The following is a 17,629-nucleotide window of genomic DNA, read 5'->3' on the forward strand; positions in this document are numbered from 1 at the left end:
AATATTGAGAGAGGTGGCCCGTTGCGCAATACACTGAATTGAATATTTAGCAAGAGTGGCGTTCAGATTACGACCTGATGAACCTGATCCTGATCTAACTAAACACGCAAAACTGATGGGCGGCTCGGCCTCAGCGTATACAGCAGCCCAACGCACACCTACTTATTGTATCCTAACGTGCTGAGATACTTCCACCTCAGCCTAGAAGAGAAAAGTTTTAAATAATTGTGTACACCGAGCTCCAACTGTTTGTGACAAGGACCACTTGGATTCCAAGATTAAGCATTTAAAGCGCGTGTTTCCAAAGAATGGCTTTGAAGATTATATCACTGCAGTGCTCACATAGTACAGGAAGCACAGAGAGCTCAACAATTCCAACACGACCTGCCTATTGTTCTTCTTCCTTTCTGCAGCATTGTGCAGGGTCTTGGGCAGACTAACCGTAAGAATTATTATCCCGACTGGCTAAGATGATAGAAGATAGCCTGAGCCTGCTTGAGGATAATCTTGACCTTAGTGTCCCTGGAATTTATAACACCACCTTTCACTGCGGAAGTAACTACAGTAGACCCTCGCTAATCTGTCCCCAACGGGACCGAGAGCGCGATCGGAAAGCAGAAAAGATCGTATTATCAGAGGACCGCTTTTATTTCAAAAATGGATCAAATGGCTCTGAGTACTATGGGACTTAACTTCTGAGGTCATCAGTCCCCTAGAACTTAGAACTAATTAAGCCTAGCTAACCTAAGGACAGCGCAGACATCCATGATCCATGCCCGAGGCAGGATTCGAACCTGCGACTATACCACTTTTATTTACCTGTAATGACACACTAGAGTACAGTAAAATTTCAATTTTGAACTGGAAACACTGTCTGAAATATTATTCCATATTAAAACAGTAACAGCCAGCCGGGTGGCCGAGCGGTTCCGGGCGCTACAGTCTGGAACCGCGCGAGCGCTACTGTCGCAGGTTCGAATCCTGTCTCGGGCATGGATGTGTGTGATGTCCTTAGGTTAGTTAGGTTTAAATAGTTCTAAGTTCTAGGGGACTGATGACCTCCGAGGTTAAGTCCCATAGTGCTCAGTGCCATTTGAACCATAAAACAGTAATAAAACGAAAAGAAAACGTCGATACACTACAAAATCTTATACGAAAGTGTAATGTGGTGTCCGCTTAAGCAGGGCGAAAATAATCAGTAATGAGCTTTTGCTTAGCAACCGATAACCTTGATATTGCCGCTGTGTTCCGCCGTTACCTATCCACAAAATGTCTTTTGGAGCAGACGTAGAGCTTTGTTTCGATGCATTGAAAGGATGTCAAATGCATTTTTACGATCTGTATGTGATATCCAAGCCATAGGTTTACTCTCCTCGTTGCCCCGTCATAATCTTTCTCATTGTCATCGGTTCTTCATTTACAGCGCCAGTAATTTGATCGTCAGTTAATTCTTCTCTCGTTGTGCAGTCAACGTTAGTTCTACTAATTCACTCACTTACGTCACTGGGCTCAACGTCCAGTTAAAGTTTGGAAATGCCTCAAAATCGCTGGAGTGTCTTTGTCTTGAATTTCATCACTTATTGGATGGTCTGTTTCATTCTGATCCTCTTCATTCGTTTCTTTTGGTGTTTCATCTTTAATTTCATTTACTTTTTGCCACAGTTTGAACCAAGATTTTTCAAGCGTTGAAGCCAGCATTTCTTCCCAATCTCCGGCAGTTGTACAGATTACATCTTTTACATTTATTGATGTCATCGCTTGAAACAAGCTCCTGCCTACTTGTGTCATCTCTAAAATTTATTAAATGTATTTTCGACGATATTGCCTCTTCAGCCACTAACTGACCCCCCGGGTCCTGGGGTGGGCTAGACATGTTACGTTGGCAGGAAGGAATAAAGCATTTATTTCACGTTTTAAAGTTCACCTTCAGATGGATGAGATGTTGCGTTGTCGAGTATTAGGTGTTTTGTAACGGCAAGGACTTACTGGTCATAAAATAATCCTTAAAGATGTTGGATTCCATCCAAGTTGACTTTTGGTTACGATTATACAGATAGTGATGCGAAATTAATATTTTTTAATGTCTTTGGTTTTTTTACCTTTCCGATGATAAATAGTGGCATCTGCCATTAGCGGTACCACAGAGAGCAATTGTAATTCTATATTTGACAAATTTTGTTCCTGTTACAGACTGATTTCGTGTAGCAGGAGTTCTTGTAGGGAGTGTTTTATAATTCAAGCCAGATGATCAGAAGTCTGATTAACATCTTTAATTAAGTTTTCAATATTTGGAACAAATTCGTTGGCAGCTATTTTGTCATCAGACAGCTTCTCACCCGAAATAATTGCTTTTTCATTTTGATTACCATGTAGTTTTTTTCCACCAATTTAACACGCCTTCACTCGCTATAAACTTTCCATTTTCACGTAATTTTCCATACAAAATTAGTGCCTTTCCTTTTATGATTTATCCAGGCAACAGAGTTCCTTTTCTCCTCTCCTGCTCAAACCACAGTAACAAAACATTATCTACTCTTTCACCTTTAGGTCACTTTTTAACGTTACAGAGAAAAACAGTTTTTAAGCTTTGAAACCATTTTTGTGAACATTTATTTATTAATTCCAATTCAGTTGCGGTTAACATGAAGTATGCTTATTGTGCATAGTACTGACTCGTTTGTAACTAGTACTATGTAATAATAATAATAATAATGAACACCTTTTTTAAACTGATGAACATTTAGAAGCGGAAAAAACGATGGATGTTCAATTTTGTTGACACATTTCATATTCATTACCCTAATTATTTTATGTTAATGAGGTTTCTATCGTAAGGAAGTATAAGAATACTCAAATTTCATTTTCTAAGAATGTAAAACAATGAAACCTGTTCACACTTTTAAAACTCTTTCTTCAGTGAGGTAGATTCTTATAATAGTTTTTCGATGTTTCACTGGAGACAAGTTTCGCAATTTCCTGAAAAAAATATGTACAAGTTATGTTTAGAATAGAAGAACTAAGTTTAGAGAAACATGCCAGTACATATTTGAGAAAAGTGGAACTGGTAAAAATTCCGAGTAGGCTGGGCCACATAATAAGAATTCTCCATTAGCTAGTTCATCTTCTGTTTTCTTCATCTTCTTGATCATTACTGTAGTTTCCCAAGGCCCATTGTAGCTTCCTGACTTCACACAAAGGTGGATACACCGGTTCCTGTGAGATCACCAAAGTTATGCGCTGTCGGGCGTGGTCGCCACTTGGATGGGCCGCCATGCGGTGTTGCCATTTTTCGGGGTGCACTCAGCCTCGTGATGCCAATTGAGGAGCTACTCGACCGAATAGTAGCGACTTCGGTCAAGAATACCATCATAACGACCGGGAGAGCGGTGTGCTGACCTCACGCCCCTCCTATCCGCATCCTCCACTGAGGATGACGCGGCAGTCGGATGGTCCCGGTAGGCCACTCGTGGCCTGAAGACGCAGTGCTTTAACTTCTTTCAACGGTCTAGAATGTATAGACAATTTTTGTTTGTACAAATTACGAAGAGAAAAGAATTTTGCCCATTCTTTGAAAAGAGTTTGGTCACATTCAATTATTTTGAATGGGTTAGGCTTTACTCTGCAGTCTCTAATAACGGCAGCCGCGCCTTGTACCCGCGCCGTTTGAGGCGCCATGTCACGGATTGCGCGGCCCCTCCCACCGGAGGCTCAAGTCTTCCCTCGGGCATGGGTGTGTGTGTTGTTTTCAGCATAAGTTACTTTAAGTAGCGTGTAAGTCTAGGGACCGATGACCTCAGCAGCTTGGTCTCTAGGAATACACACACACACATCTAATAACGGCATACCAATCTTGAGGGACTTCAATAATTCGTTTCTGTAGAATGAGCGCCATATTTTTGTCTCGCTCCAAATAGGAGTGCCCCCTTTCAGGGAATGTCATTGTGATTTTATGTAAACGGTGTCACGTTGTTACAACGTAATGAATCTAGCGGAAAAATGTGTAATTTTTATTCTGTCCACCACAAGAGTCATAGGAAATGTGTAGCTGTTTAACTTTAGGTGGAAGAATGTTGAAGATATAGTGGTGAAACATGGATACTACTTCATCTGATCCTTTCTTTGCAATGGTTTAATCATAACAATCACCAGACGTCAGAACATAGATATTAAACAGATGTTTTGTCAACTGATGTTTTTAGTACACAATATTGCTTCATATATTTGGAACAGACAAGTTCTTTTGGAAAGCCATAGCAATAGCTTCTTCTGCGTCACATTTTGATCACCTTTGTCGGCATTTTCGTTTTCTGTCGTAGAAAGTTTTTGCTATTCTTAAGTGGAGCTCCTTTCTCACTGCCAGGTTTTTAAAATTTTTACTTTCTAGCTGACTACACTGGGATCGTTAGCTCCTGCTAAGAGTGACAGCTCTTCATGCAGTTGTTTCTCTTGTGCCTTTATTGAATCACATCCACTGCAAGTGTCTGACCTAGGATAACCAAATGAAATGTTATACTCATTGTTAAAATGCGTAAGTAGCTATCATACGAAATAGGATTGCTTGGATTAATGTCCATATACGATTTGTGTAGTCTCCTTGTACTGAGTTCCTCTGGTAAATGTGGTAAATATATTGTGGATTTTTTTTCAAGGAGTAATGAGAGCTGCGACCTTTGAGGAACTGAATACATTCATTGACCTTTAATAGTGTTTCGTTACTGATAGAATGGGGTCTGTTATAGTGTTGACCTCTTCCATCAGGACGTACCATGCCATACATTGTCAGCTGTTGTTAAATAGCTGGCAGACGTCGTAGTTGTTATACCATGAAGTGCTATGAAGGCTTTGTGGTAAACACGTTGTTCATGCAATAATTCATCTCTTTTTACCCTAACTGTCCGCAGCTCGTGGTCGTGCGGTAGCGTTCTCGATCCCGTGCCCGGGTTTCCGGGTTCGACTCCCGGCGGGGTCAGATACTTTCTCTGCCTCGTGATGACTGGGTGTTGTGTGTTGTCCTTAGGTTAGTTAGGTTTAAGGAGTTCTAAGTTCTAGGGGACTGATGACCGTAGATGTTGAGTCCCATAGTGCTCAGAGCCATTTGAACAATTTTTTTCCCGGAATTTGTGTGTGTACGAATTATTACGAAGATCCGACTCAGCTTGATTCTGATGACTCTGTCTTTGTTTTATGAAATGGGCTTTTATTAGCCCAGATAAATGTAAATTCTGAGCATTCCTATCGGGTATTCTGTTAAAATGCTTCATAATAGCCTGCCTTTCACTTTCACTAATTTTCTCAAAACATTTTAATCTACTACACTCACAGTTTTTCCCAGTTTCATGAGCGTGATTTCTCATCTTCTTAGCAGCATCCGATATTTGTCCGTACTTCTGCCTTTTCTTTGGGTTAACTTTCCACTCTGGAGCAGCATTTTCATTTGGATCCTTTGTAGAAATCGAAATAATAACACTATTGCACTAACAAAATAGCACGTCTTGGTACTATGAGCCTTCTGACAATACTAAACTTAACCCGTGTGACTCTCGAAATTATTGTCATTTTAAACAGTTAAAGTAATAACTAATCTAAACAGCACTGAAAATACCTTAAAGTGATATCCAGCACTACTAACATTGAAATACGAACATTAACCTCATTTTAATAATATTAAAATGCAAAACATTCATCATTATTTTGCAAAAGACCGCGATAATCATTATTTTTCCAGCGTCATATGATGCTAAATTTGTTTATAGCTGCTGCTACTCATTACTTTTCGAGAAAACAAATATACCAGCAGACAGTTACTCACAGGGCCGCGAAATGTTGAAGATATTTAAAAATAAAATACGAGTTTCAGAAAGTGCCAGTCATAAAATTTGCTTTCATGATGGGTTCCACGCTACATACTGTCCGACTAACAATGACGACGATTTACAAATGTAACTACACCACTGTGATAACTTGAATGTAACGTGAATGTATCGACAACAAATGTTCATTTCGTCACAGTTCCTTATTACACGTCGATTACCCCTTGGCATCAATGTGCGATAATTATTCTGCTTATTAGTATTGTTTATTTCCGAAGAAAGATGGTTAGTTGCAGGGATAAAAATGTTTCAGGGAAGAATCGAAAAGAAGAAAGGAAGTGGCGTAACTCGAACGCGGTACGCCTTTGCCGCTTGCACTAGAGCCCCTGCTGCTCTCGTATGGTATTCTAGATTTTTCGAAAATACTTGGAAAGTGGCGGTACTACAACATTATTTGTATGATCACGGTCGCAATTATGTCTGCCTGACAGAACGGTCACCAGACTGCGTTAGTGTTGTTCGTGTTCAGTGCTGTTACCAGGACTTGTAGGGTACAGAAAGGGCGCGGACGCCGTCAGATTTAAAGCGGTCTCTGTGAAAGACACGGAGTTGCTCTTGTGACACAGCGCTATCAGCACTTGACAGAGTTGGAAAGAGATCTCACTGTGCATTGGCCACCAGGTCGAACAGTGAAATATCCTAATCTGAGGGACAGCCGGATGTGAAAGGGGTACGATGTTGGACTGCTTCAGACCGCGAGGACAGGCGTATGCGTCGTCAACGTTGTGATTGTCCACGTCTGACAGCAACACGTATTATGTTCAAGTATAATGACTTTTCTGGAGACTAGAAATCTACTCTGTAGGAATCAGGATGGGTTTCGAAAAAGACGATCGTGGATCGTGTGAAACCCAGCTCGCGCTATTCGTCCACGAGATTCAGAGGGCCATAGACACGGGTTCACAGGTAGATGCCCTGTATCTTGACTATTGCAAGGCGTTCGATACAGTTCCCCACAGCCGTTTAATGAACAAAGTAAGAGAATATAGACTGTCAGACCAATTGTGTGATTGGATTGAAGAGTTACTAGACAACAGAACGCAGCATGTCATTCTCAATGGAGAGAAGTCTTCTGAAGTGAGAGTGATATCAGGTGTGCCACAGGGGAGTGTCGTAGGACCGTTGCTATTCACAATATACATAAATGACCTTGTGGATGACATCGGAAGTTCAGTGAGGCTTTTTGCGGGTGATGCTGTAGTATATCGAGAGGTTGTAACAATGGAAAATTGTACTGAAATGCAGGAGGATCTGCAACGAATTGACGCATGGTGCAGGGAATGGCAATTGAATCTCAATGTAGACAAGTGTAATGTGCTACGAATACTCAGAAAGAAATATCCTTTATCATTTAGCTACAATGCAGCCGGTCAGCAAATGGAAGCAGTTAATTCTATAAATTATCTGGGAGCAGGCATTAGGAGTGTTTTAAAATGGAATGATCATATAAAGTTTATCTTCGGTAAAGCAGATGTCACACTGAGATTCATTGGAAGAATCCTAAGGAAATGCAATCCGAAAACAAAGGAAGTAGGTTACAGTACGCCTGTTCGCCGACTGCTTGAGCACTGCTCGGCGGTTTGGGATCCATACCAGAGAGGGTTGATAGAAGAGATAGAGAAGATCCAACGGAGAGCAGCGCGCTTCGTTACAGGATCATTTAGTAATTGCGAAAAGCGTTACGGAGATGATAGATAAACTCCAGTGGAAGACTCTGCAGGAGAGACGCTCATTAGCTCGGTACGGGCTTTTGTTGAAGTTTCAAGAACATAGCTTCACCGAAGACTCAAGCAGTATATTGCTCCCTCCTACGTATATCTCGCGAAGAGACCATGGGGATAAAATCAGGGAGATTAGAGCCCACACAGAAGCATACCGACAATCCTTCTTTCCACGAACAATACGAGACTGGAATAGAAAGGAGAACCGATAGAGGTACTCATGGTACCCTCCGCCACACACCGTCAGGTGGCTTGCGGAGTATGGATGTAGATGTAGATGTAGAACGGGGGAGGACCGCCGCATTGTGCACCAAGTGCTTCGTGCCCCTCCACATATGCGCCTGCCCTCCGAGAACAAGAACCGGACTTGTGTGTCACCCCACACCATTACAGGGAGACCGCCAGTAGTGGGGCTAGGCAGCTGCTGCCCCACGCATGACAACAAAACACAAACGGCTGCGGTTGGAGTGGCACTGTGGCCAGAACGCAAGGACTGCTGGCGAATGGCGTCGCACTGGCAAGGGAACCTCCCCATCGCACCACCCTCAGATTTAGTTATAAGTTGGCACAGTGGATAGGCCTTGAAAAACTGAACACACATCAATCGAGAAAACAGGAAGAACTATGAAAAAATAAGCAAAATATACAAACTGAGTAGTCCATGCGCAAGATAGGCAACATCAAGGATAGTGAGGGCTCAGGAGAGCTGTGGTCCCGTGGTTAGCGTGAGCAGCTGCGGAACGAAATGTCCTTGGTTCAAGTCTTCCATCGAGTGAAAAGTTTATTTTTTTATTTTCAGACAGTTATTATCTGTGCGTCTGTCCAACCGATGCGATCACTTTTTGGGAGTGATTATCACATCCACAAGAAAACCTAAATCGGGCAAGGTAGTAGAATCTTTTTACCGATTCGCCAAGTGTACAAGTTAGGTGGGTCCACAACATATTCCTGTCATGTGACGCACATGCCGTCACCAGTGTCGTATAGAATATATCAGACGTGTTTTCCTGTGGAGGAATCGGTTGACCTATGAGCTTGCGATCAAATGTTTTCGGTTCCCATTGGAGAGGCACGTCCTTTTTTTTACTAATCGCACGGTTTTGGGGTGCGGCCGCAAAACACAGACACTAAACTTATTACAGTGAACAGAGACGTCAATGAACGAACGGACAGATCATAACTTTTTGAAAATAAAGAATGCAAACTTTTCACTCGATGGAAGACTTGACCAAGGACCTCTCGTTCCGCAGCTGCTCACGCTAACCACGGGACCACAGCTCTCCTGAGCCCTCACTATCCTTGATGTTGCCTATCTTGCGCATGGACTACTCACTTTGTATATTTTGCTTATTTTTTCCATAGTTTCACCCAACTTCTTCCTGTTTTCTCGATTGATCTGTGTTCAGTTTTTCAAGGCCTATCCACTGTGTCAACTTATAACTAAATCTGAGGGTGGTGCGATGGGGAGGTTCCCTTGTGAGTTCATCGATGAATCGTGGTTCTGCTGTAGCCCAGACGACCATCATGCACGGTGGCGAGCTGGGGGAGTTTCCTTTCTTCCAATGTTTTGGAGCGGTACAGCGGCAACGGTCTTAGTTTGGCAGCACAACGGTATACGATCAACATCCTGCGTCCTCATGTGTTACTTCTGGTGGGGCAGTATCACTGTGCCATTTTTCAAGAGGACAATGCTGGCCCATATCTCTATGAACTTAGTGCGTGATGCTGAGGTACTCGCGTGGCCAGCAAGATCTCCAGACCTGTCCCCGACAGAACGTGTCTGGGATCAACCGGGATGTCAGCTTCATCCCAGTGCCCGTATCCAGGGTATCAAGGACCAGTTGCAACAGCTTGCCACGGGAGAGGACACAACGAGTTGATGGCACTCTTTCCAATCTAATCAGTGCATGTTTGCGGGACAGAGGAGTACCGATTTCTTTGTAAATTTGACTCGATGGCTACACAGGATAATTGAAATGGCCTGGGAGTCGGGACAGGTTCCATCAGACTGGACAAAAGTAGTAATCACACCAATCTTTAACCATGGAAACACAAAAGATTGTAACAACTACACAGGTATCTCTCTAATCAGCGTTGTGGGTAAAATCTTCTCAGTTACTGTTGAAAGGAAAGTGCGAGTATTAGTTGAGGACAAATTGGATGAAAATCAGTGTGGGTTTAGGCCTCTTAGAGGTTGTCAGGACCAGATCTTTAGCTTACGGCGAATAATGGAGAAGTGTTATGAGTGGAACAGGGAATTGTATCTATGCTTTATAGATCTAGAAAAGGCATATGACCGGGTTCCCAGGAGGAAGTTACTGTCTGTTCTGCGAGATTATGGAATAGGAGGCAAACTTCTGCAAGCAATTAAAAGTCTGTACATGATAATCATGCAGCAGTTAGAGTTGACGGTAAACTGAGTTCATGGTTCAGAGTAGTTTGAGGGGTAAGACAAGGCTGCAACCTGTCTCCATTGTTGTTCATATTATTTATGGATCATATGTTGAAAACAATAGACTGGCTTGTGTGATTAAGATATGTCAACACAAAATAGGCAGTCTTGCATATGCGGATGACTTAGTTGTGATGGCAGATTCGATTGAAAGTTTGCAAAGTAATATTTCAGAGCTAGATCAGATATGCAAGGACTATGGTATGAAGATTAGCATCTCCAAGACGAAAGTAATGTCAGTGGGAAAGAGACATAAACGGATGGAGTGCCAAATAGGAGGAACAAAGTTAGAGCAGGAGGACGGTTTCAAGTACTTAGGGTGCATATTCTCACAGGATGGCAACGTAGTGAAAGAACTGGAAGCGAGGTGTAGCAAAGCTAATGCAGTGAGTGCTCAGCTACGATCTACCCTCTTCTGCAAGAAGGAAGTCAGTACCAAGACTGAGTTATCGGTGCACCGTCCAATTTTTCGACCAACTTTGTTGTGTGGGGGCAAAAGCTGGGTGGATTAGGGTTACCTTATCAATAAGGTTGAGGTTACGGATATGAAAGTAGCTAGGACGATTGTAGGTACTAGTAGATGTGAACAATGGCAGGAGGGTGTCCACAATGAGGAATTCAAAGAAAAACTGGGAATGAACTCTGTAGATGTAGCAGTCAGGGCGAACAGGCTTAGATGGTGGGGTCATGTTACACGCATGGGAGAAGCAAGGTTACCCAAGAGACTCATGGGTTCAGCAGTAGAGGGTAGGAGGAGTCGGTGCAGACCAATGAGAAGGTACCTGGATTCGATCAAGAATGATTTTGAAGTAATAGGCTTGACATCAGAAGAGGCACCAATGTTAGCACTGAATAGGGCATCATGGAGGAATTTTGTAAGTTGACTATGCTCCAGACTGAACGCTGAAAGGCATAATCAGTCTTAAATGATGATGATGATTTGACTCGATATTGTAATCACCACAATACCATCATCTACATCTACATGACTACTCTGCAGTTCACATTTAAGTGCTTGGCAGAGGGTTCATCGAACCACAATCATACTATCTCTCTACTATTCCACTCCCGAACAGCGCGCGGGAAAAACGAACTCCGAAACCTTTCTGTTCGAGTTCTGATTTCTCTTATTTTATTTTGATGATCATTCCTACCTATGTAGGTTGGGCTCAACAAAATATTTTCGCATTCGGAAGAGAAAGTTGGTGACTGAAATTTCGTAAAAAGGTCTCGCCGCGACGAAAAACGTCTTTGCTGTAATGACTTCCATCCCAACTCGTGTATCATATCTGCCACACTCTCTCCCCTATTACGTGATAATACAAAACGAGCTGTCCTCTTTTGCACCCTTTCGATGTCCTCCGTCAATCCCACCTGGTAAGGATCCCACACCGCGCAGCAATATTCTAACAGAGGACGAACGAGTGTAGTGTAAGCTGTCTCTTTAGTGGACTTGTTGCATCTTCTAAGTGTCCTGCCAATGAAACGCAACCTTTGGCTCGCCTTCCCCACAATATTATCTATGTGGTCCTTCCAACTGAAGTTGTTCGTAATTTTAACACCCAGGTACTTAGTTGAATTGACAGCCTTGAGAATTGTACTATTTATCGAGTAATCGAATTCCAACGGATTTCTTTTGGAACTCATCAAGTACCCTCTCAGCCCCTACAGTTTCATTTCGTCTCCTCCTCCCGTCCTAGGTGCTTCATTTTTTCTTTCAGGCTGCGTATAATCGTGTGAGAGATAAGAAAAACGGGTACTCCTTCGGGCGTGCGCTGTCTGCGTGCTCTCGATGTGGACTGGTCGGCCTTGAGGCGCGGTTCCGCAGCAGGAAGGCGCGGGACAGACCGTCCGTCGGCGGCCCTTGGCGCCTGTGCAGTGACGCTTGCCAAGTAGAGCGAGCTAGGCGCCGTACCGCGCCGGCCTCCCTATAGCGGACACACGCACATCTGCCGGCCACTGCCGCTGTCCGCGTGCGAGCGCGCCGTTCACTCCGCTCTACGCCGTGTCCGTCAGCGGCGAGAGAAACTGCGTGCCACCTGCTGACGTCCGTATCAGCAGATCTGAGACGCGGAAGCCGCGCCGCCTTTACGGTATCCCACTCTGCTGGCAACACACCAGCCGCGACCTCCACAACCTTCCCGCCCTTCTCCAGCACACCCATCTGAGGCCGGGTTCTCTGCCTGACACGGGTTTTCCGCCGCGATTTACGTGTCCGTTGTAACAAACCGGTTTTACTCGCTAAGTTATCTGCTCTTTTGTCGTATTCGTCTCTGGGTCGGCCGAACGCCTCAGCGCATTCGACAGCGCTTACTGCACCTTTCAGTATTACCACTTCAGTCTGCGTAGCATTATTGCGAAGTAACATTTCTAAAGCTAGAATGAAATTTTCTCTCTACGGCGGAGTGTGCACTGGTATGAAACTTCTTAGCAGATTAAAACTTTATGCCGGACCGAGACTCGAACTCGGGACCTCTGCCTTTCGCGGGCAAGTGCTCTACCAACTGAGCTATCCAACCACGACTCACGCTCTTCCTCACAGCTTTACTTCCGCCAGTATCTAGTCTCCTACCTTCCAAACTTCACAGAAGCTCTCCTGTGAACCTTGCAGAACTAGCACTCCTGGAAGAGAGGATATTGCGGAGACATGGCTTAGCCACAGCCTGGGGCATGTTTCTAGAATGAAATTTTCACTCTATAGCAGAGTTTGCGCTGATATGAAACTTCCTGGCTGATTGAAACTTTGTGCCGGACCGAGACTCGAACTCGGTCCCGAGGAAGTTTCGTTTCTAAAGCTGTCGAACGAACAGAAAATGTGAAGCAAGAGCATAACATTTACCAACATCCACTACTGATGCTGACATGGCCTGATTCTGAATAACAGACGACTGACTATTGATGAAGTGGGAAACCGTCATGTACATTAGTCGCGGTTCCGCTTATGAAATCACACTTAAAAGGCTCCATTTCGATAACGTCTGAGTCACATGAGTTTCAAAACATTTCAATTAATTGGAGAGGAACAGTCGACTGGCAGTCCGTCAGCAACTACCGCACCATTGTGCTAACGAAGCTGAGCCTTTTTTGAAAGAAATTATCATCGGAGATGAAACAAGGATTCCTCACTTTCAAACGCCAGAGTCTGAAATGGAATCTTCACCCAAAAAAAAAATTCAAGAGCCAAACCTCTGCAGGAAAAGTGATGCTCACAGTTTTCTGAGATTCGCAAACATCAGTTACGGAATGGTACCTGGAAAACGAGTAAACGATAACAAGTGTGTGTTATAGTGATACGTTTTGCAATAACTGAAGCATGGAATTTGAGATCGATGTCGGAACGGTTTCCTTTTTCCCTGCATGACAACGCTGAATGAAGCAGCGACTATATGACTTGTTGCTCAACTGGGAACCTTTCTCTTTCTCAAAGTATCGAAATGCTGGTGCAGATCTGGAACGAGTGCACTCAAAACCTGGGTAAACAAGTCGAAAAAGGGCTACCTGACATGGTCAGTCACTGCAGGATCCGATCTATAATTTTGTACTGCAATCTCCTTTTGAAAACTAATTTATTTGCCAAGATCACTATACCAACACAATTACTGGATTATCAGTTTCGGCAATATGTAAAGCCACCACGACTTTATACCTCGAAGTACCAAGATCTTCGTGTTCAAAGTTGTACACACTTTATGACAGAAAACCTGGCATGCCATTCTAATGTGTCACCTCTTTTAAGCGTATTGTACAGTCCTAATCTAACAGAGTGGTGTAACCATTGTATGATGTACCTACTGCTGCCTCGTTTTATGAAACTGACGATGGCAATACATATTGACGAAATCAGTAGTCCAGTAATTGTGATAACATAGCGATCTCGGCAAATAAATTGGGTTTCAAAGGAAGACTACAAAAGAAGTCGAAAATGATGTCATTATAAGTTTTGTACTGTAATTATAAGAAATTTTAAGAACTCTGTACATATACTTTTTGATTTTCGCTTGTAGCGTTAGAGTTAACGGATTCTTGGAATGCAAAGGGAAAAAAAGTGTGCCTGGTCAGACGATTGGACGCCGTGTACGGACACAGCCAAACGTCATCTGGACCACCTCGCCTTCACACTACTACAACGTCAGATAAGGAGATTCCTCGGTATCTGAAAGTATCGGGTGTCCAGTGAACTATCAAGTGGAAATGAATCTTTGACTGTAGCCATTTCGTGAATGGGGAGAGGCGTATGTAATTATTTTTATTTACATACACGCCCACACTGACGAAATTACAAAGCCTAGCACGATTAACATGTCTTCACAACCAACAAGCAGAAACATCTTCGAAAACAATTTCAATGCCCTAGTATAAAACGATAATCATAGCTGTGCTGATAGCAAAAAGTAATAAATAACTAGTAAAAATAAGATAAATAACGTTAACAAAGCGCAAAATAACCCAACGTCCAATATCTTAATTGAGGCCAAATTTTTCGCCCAATACAAGCAACGTAGTAGACTGAAATCTTTATTTGTCGCAGATACCAAACCATATCGAAATATCAGCTACACTGCAACAGGCAAACAGCTACATGTCCTAACAAGGTGTATACTTTTTTTAAATGTTGTGGATATAACGACCTGTCCCAAAACTACAGATATTATCAAGTAACCTTTACGCGTTATTCGATAGCTAAATAGAAAAAATTAAAAACGCCGTTGATGTTGAAACTTCAGTGAAGCATCCGCGGGAGAAAATTGTGTTTGCTGAAGGCAGAATCCTTCCCAAAACAAATTTAGTGTGCATATTTCCATTATGAATACTAGTAACTCACAGTACTTGAATGTTTTAAATGTTTTATAATATAGGAAGCACCAGACAATCAAACGGAGTATGACTTACTAAGAAGGAAGAAAGGAGGATAAATACTGTATTAAGTTAGGCAATATTTTCTTCTTCTTCTTCGTTTCCTCTGGAATAAACCTCTGTCCTTCAGTGCCCCTCCGTCTACCCTGAGGTTGCCACTCCATATTGTCCTTCGGCCCCCAGTATTTATCTATCCACGTAGTGATTTGTTTCTTACGATTTTCATAATGTTCCGTTCATCGATCCTGGCTACGTGTTCGTTCCATTAATGCTTTCTCTCACGTAGCCACTTGGTAACGGAGTTCACTCCACTTCCTTTTCTCGTGCTTTCACTTCTCCATCTCTCAGTTTTTTCCCAGTAATCGTTCGCAGAATTTTCATTTCCTTGCTTTCCAAAAGTGTCTTTGTATTTGATGTGCCAGGTCTTGTCTCATATTTGTATGTTGTAATTGGTCTCACTATTGTTTTGCATATTCCTGTCTTTGGATCTCTTCCTACAAATTTGTTTTTCTAATTAGTAGCATTTAAAAACGTTGCCGCTTTCTTTGATTTTGCCTTTCGACATTTCCATTGCTAGATAGTCCAAAACCAAGTTATTTAAATGTTTTTACCTGTTGAATTGTTTGTATCCACTTGCAGATTGCACCTAATTGGTTTCACAGATGTGAGTATACATTTTGCTTTTTGAATGGGTACCGAGCGAGGTGGCGCAGTGATTAGCGTACTGGACTCGCATTCGGGAGGACGACGGTTCAATCCCGTCTACGGCCATCCTGATTTAGGTTTTCCGTGATTTCCCTAAATCGCTTCAGGCAAATGCTGGGATGGTTCCTTTCCTCACCAGAGCTTGCTCTCCTTCTCCAATGACCTCGTTGTCGATGGGACGTTAAACACTAATCTCCTCCTCCTTCTTTTAAGTGGGTATGACCATATTTAGGTTTCTAGCCGCAATGATAAATACAATGTGTTTCAAAATGAATATATGGGTTTTAAGGCTTTGTAGCACATATTACATTCACCTTACAATTATAAATGACACACCAAATGAAAGAGAAACACAAACAGTTATTCTTACAATTATTCAGTGTGAACACCGATCACACATCGAGTCGATAGCCGAGTTATTCCGAAACCTTGATCCACGTGTCAGGAGTAACTGTTACAATAACAGTGTTCGGATAGATCAAAAATGGTTCAAATGGCTCTGGGTACTATGGGACTTAACATCTGTGGTCATCAGTCCCCTAGAACTTAGAACTACTTAAACCTAACTAACCTAGGGACATTACACACATCCATGCCCGAGGCAGGATTCGAACCTGCGACCGTAGCGGTCACGCGGTTCCAGACTGAAGCGCCTAGAACCGCACGGCCACACCGGCCGGCTTAGGATAGATCAACTGGTATCGGAGGCACATACACACGATCGCGTCAGATCGTGTGTGAACGTGGAGGTCATGCACAAAGTGCCGAGCCAACCGGATCCTTGCGCCCAGTCCACCGGTCGGATGCAACGTCGGTTAACCAGCATACTGAGTTACGCCAATGGGGCTCCCAAGTAAAGATGTGTGGTTCAGCTGCTTCCCACTGAGGCACGGGGGGTATTTCTGGGGTCTAAGCGTGAACGACGCGCACTAGCCCACTCGTCCTTCCATACACTTCCCAATGCGCACAGGTATACAGACAAGACTGTTTGAGTTGCTCTTTCATTTGGCGTATTATTTACAATTGTAATTTGGGCGTAATAAATGATACAACGCCTTAAAGGCGCTATGTTCGTTTTAAAACACCCTCTAAAGCCGCTATGTTCGTTTTAGAACACCCTCTATATGAAGGTTCTCAGCAAAGAAGGAAAAGCGGAAAGGTGGTAGGAGTATATAGAGGGTCTATACAGGGGCGATTTTCTTGAGGCCAATATTATGGAAATGGAGGTAGATGAAGTTGAAATGGGAGATATGATACTACGCGAGGAGTTTCACAGAGCACTGAAAGACATTAGTCGAAACAAGGCCCCGGGAGTAGACAACATTCCATTAGAACTACTGACGGCCTCGGGAGAGCCAGTCGTGACAAAACTCTACCATCTGGTGAACAAGATGTATGAGACAGGCGAAATTCCCTCAGACTACAAGAAGAATATAATAATTCCAATCCCAAAGAAAGCAGGTGCTGGCAGATGTGAAAATTACCGAACTATTGGTTTAATAAGTCACAGCTGCAAAATACTAACACGAATTCTTTACAGACGAATGAAAAAACTGGTAAATGCCGACCTCGGGGAAGATCAGTTTGGATTCTGTAGAAATGTTGGAACACGCGAGGCAATACTGACCCTACGACTTATCTTAGAAGAAAGATTAAGGAAAGGAAAACCTACGTTTCTAGCATTTCAAGACTTAGAGAAAGCTTTTGACAATGTTGACTGGAATACTCTCTTTCAAATTCTGAACGTGGCAGGGGTAAAATACAGGGAGCGAAAGGCTCTTTATAATTTGTACAGAAAGCAAATAGCAGTTATAAGAGTCGAGGGACATGAAAGGGAAGCAGTGGTTGGGAAGGGAGTAAGACAGGGTTGTAGCCTCTCCCCGATGCTATTCAGCCTGTATATTGAGCAAGCAGTAAAGGAAACAAAAGAAAAGTTCGGAGTAGGTATTAAAATTCATGGAGAAGCAATAAAAACTTTGAGGTTCGCCGATGACATTGTAGTTCTGTCAGAGACAGAAAAGGGCTTG

At 43.0% G+C, this 17,629-nt stretch overlaps 1 protein-coding gene and 1 non-coding gene across 2 annotated transcripts in view; one reads left to right on the forward strand and one right to left on the reverse strand.

The window, feature by feature from the left end:
- The window catches only part of LOC126272492 (mucin-19-like), a 146,828-nt gene that overhangs the window by 12,961 nt on the left and 116,238 nt on the right, over window positions 1-17,629 (forward strand). The window lies entirely within an intron of this gene.
- On the reverse strand, window positions 12,489-12,562 carry Trnas-cga (transfer RNA serine (anticodon CGA)). Its single transcript has one exon. It is a non-coding gene; the product is annotated as a tRNA-Ser (tRNA).

Source organism: Schistocerca gregaria, chromosome 5, assembly GCF_023897955.1.
Source record: "Schistocerca gregaria isolate iqSchGreg1 chromosome 5, iqSchGreg1.2, whole genome shotgun sequence".
NCBI classification, from domain to species: domain Eukaryota; kingdom Metazoa; phylum Arthropoda; class Insecta; order Orthoptera; family Acrididae; genus Schistocerca; species Schistocerca gregaria.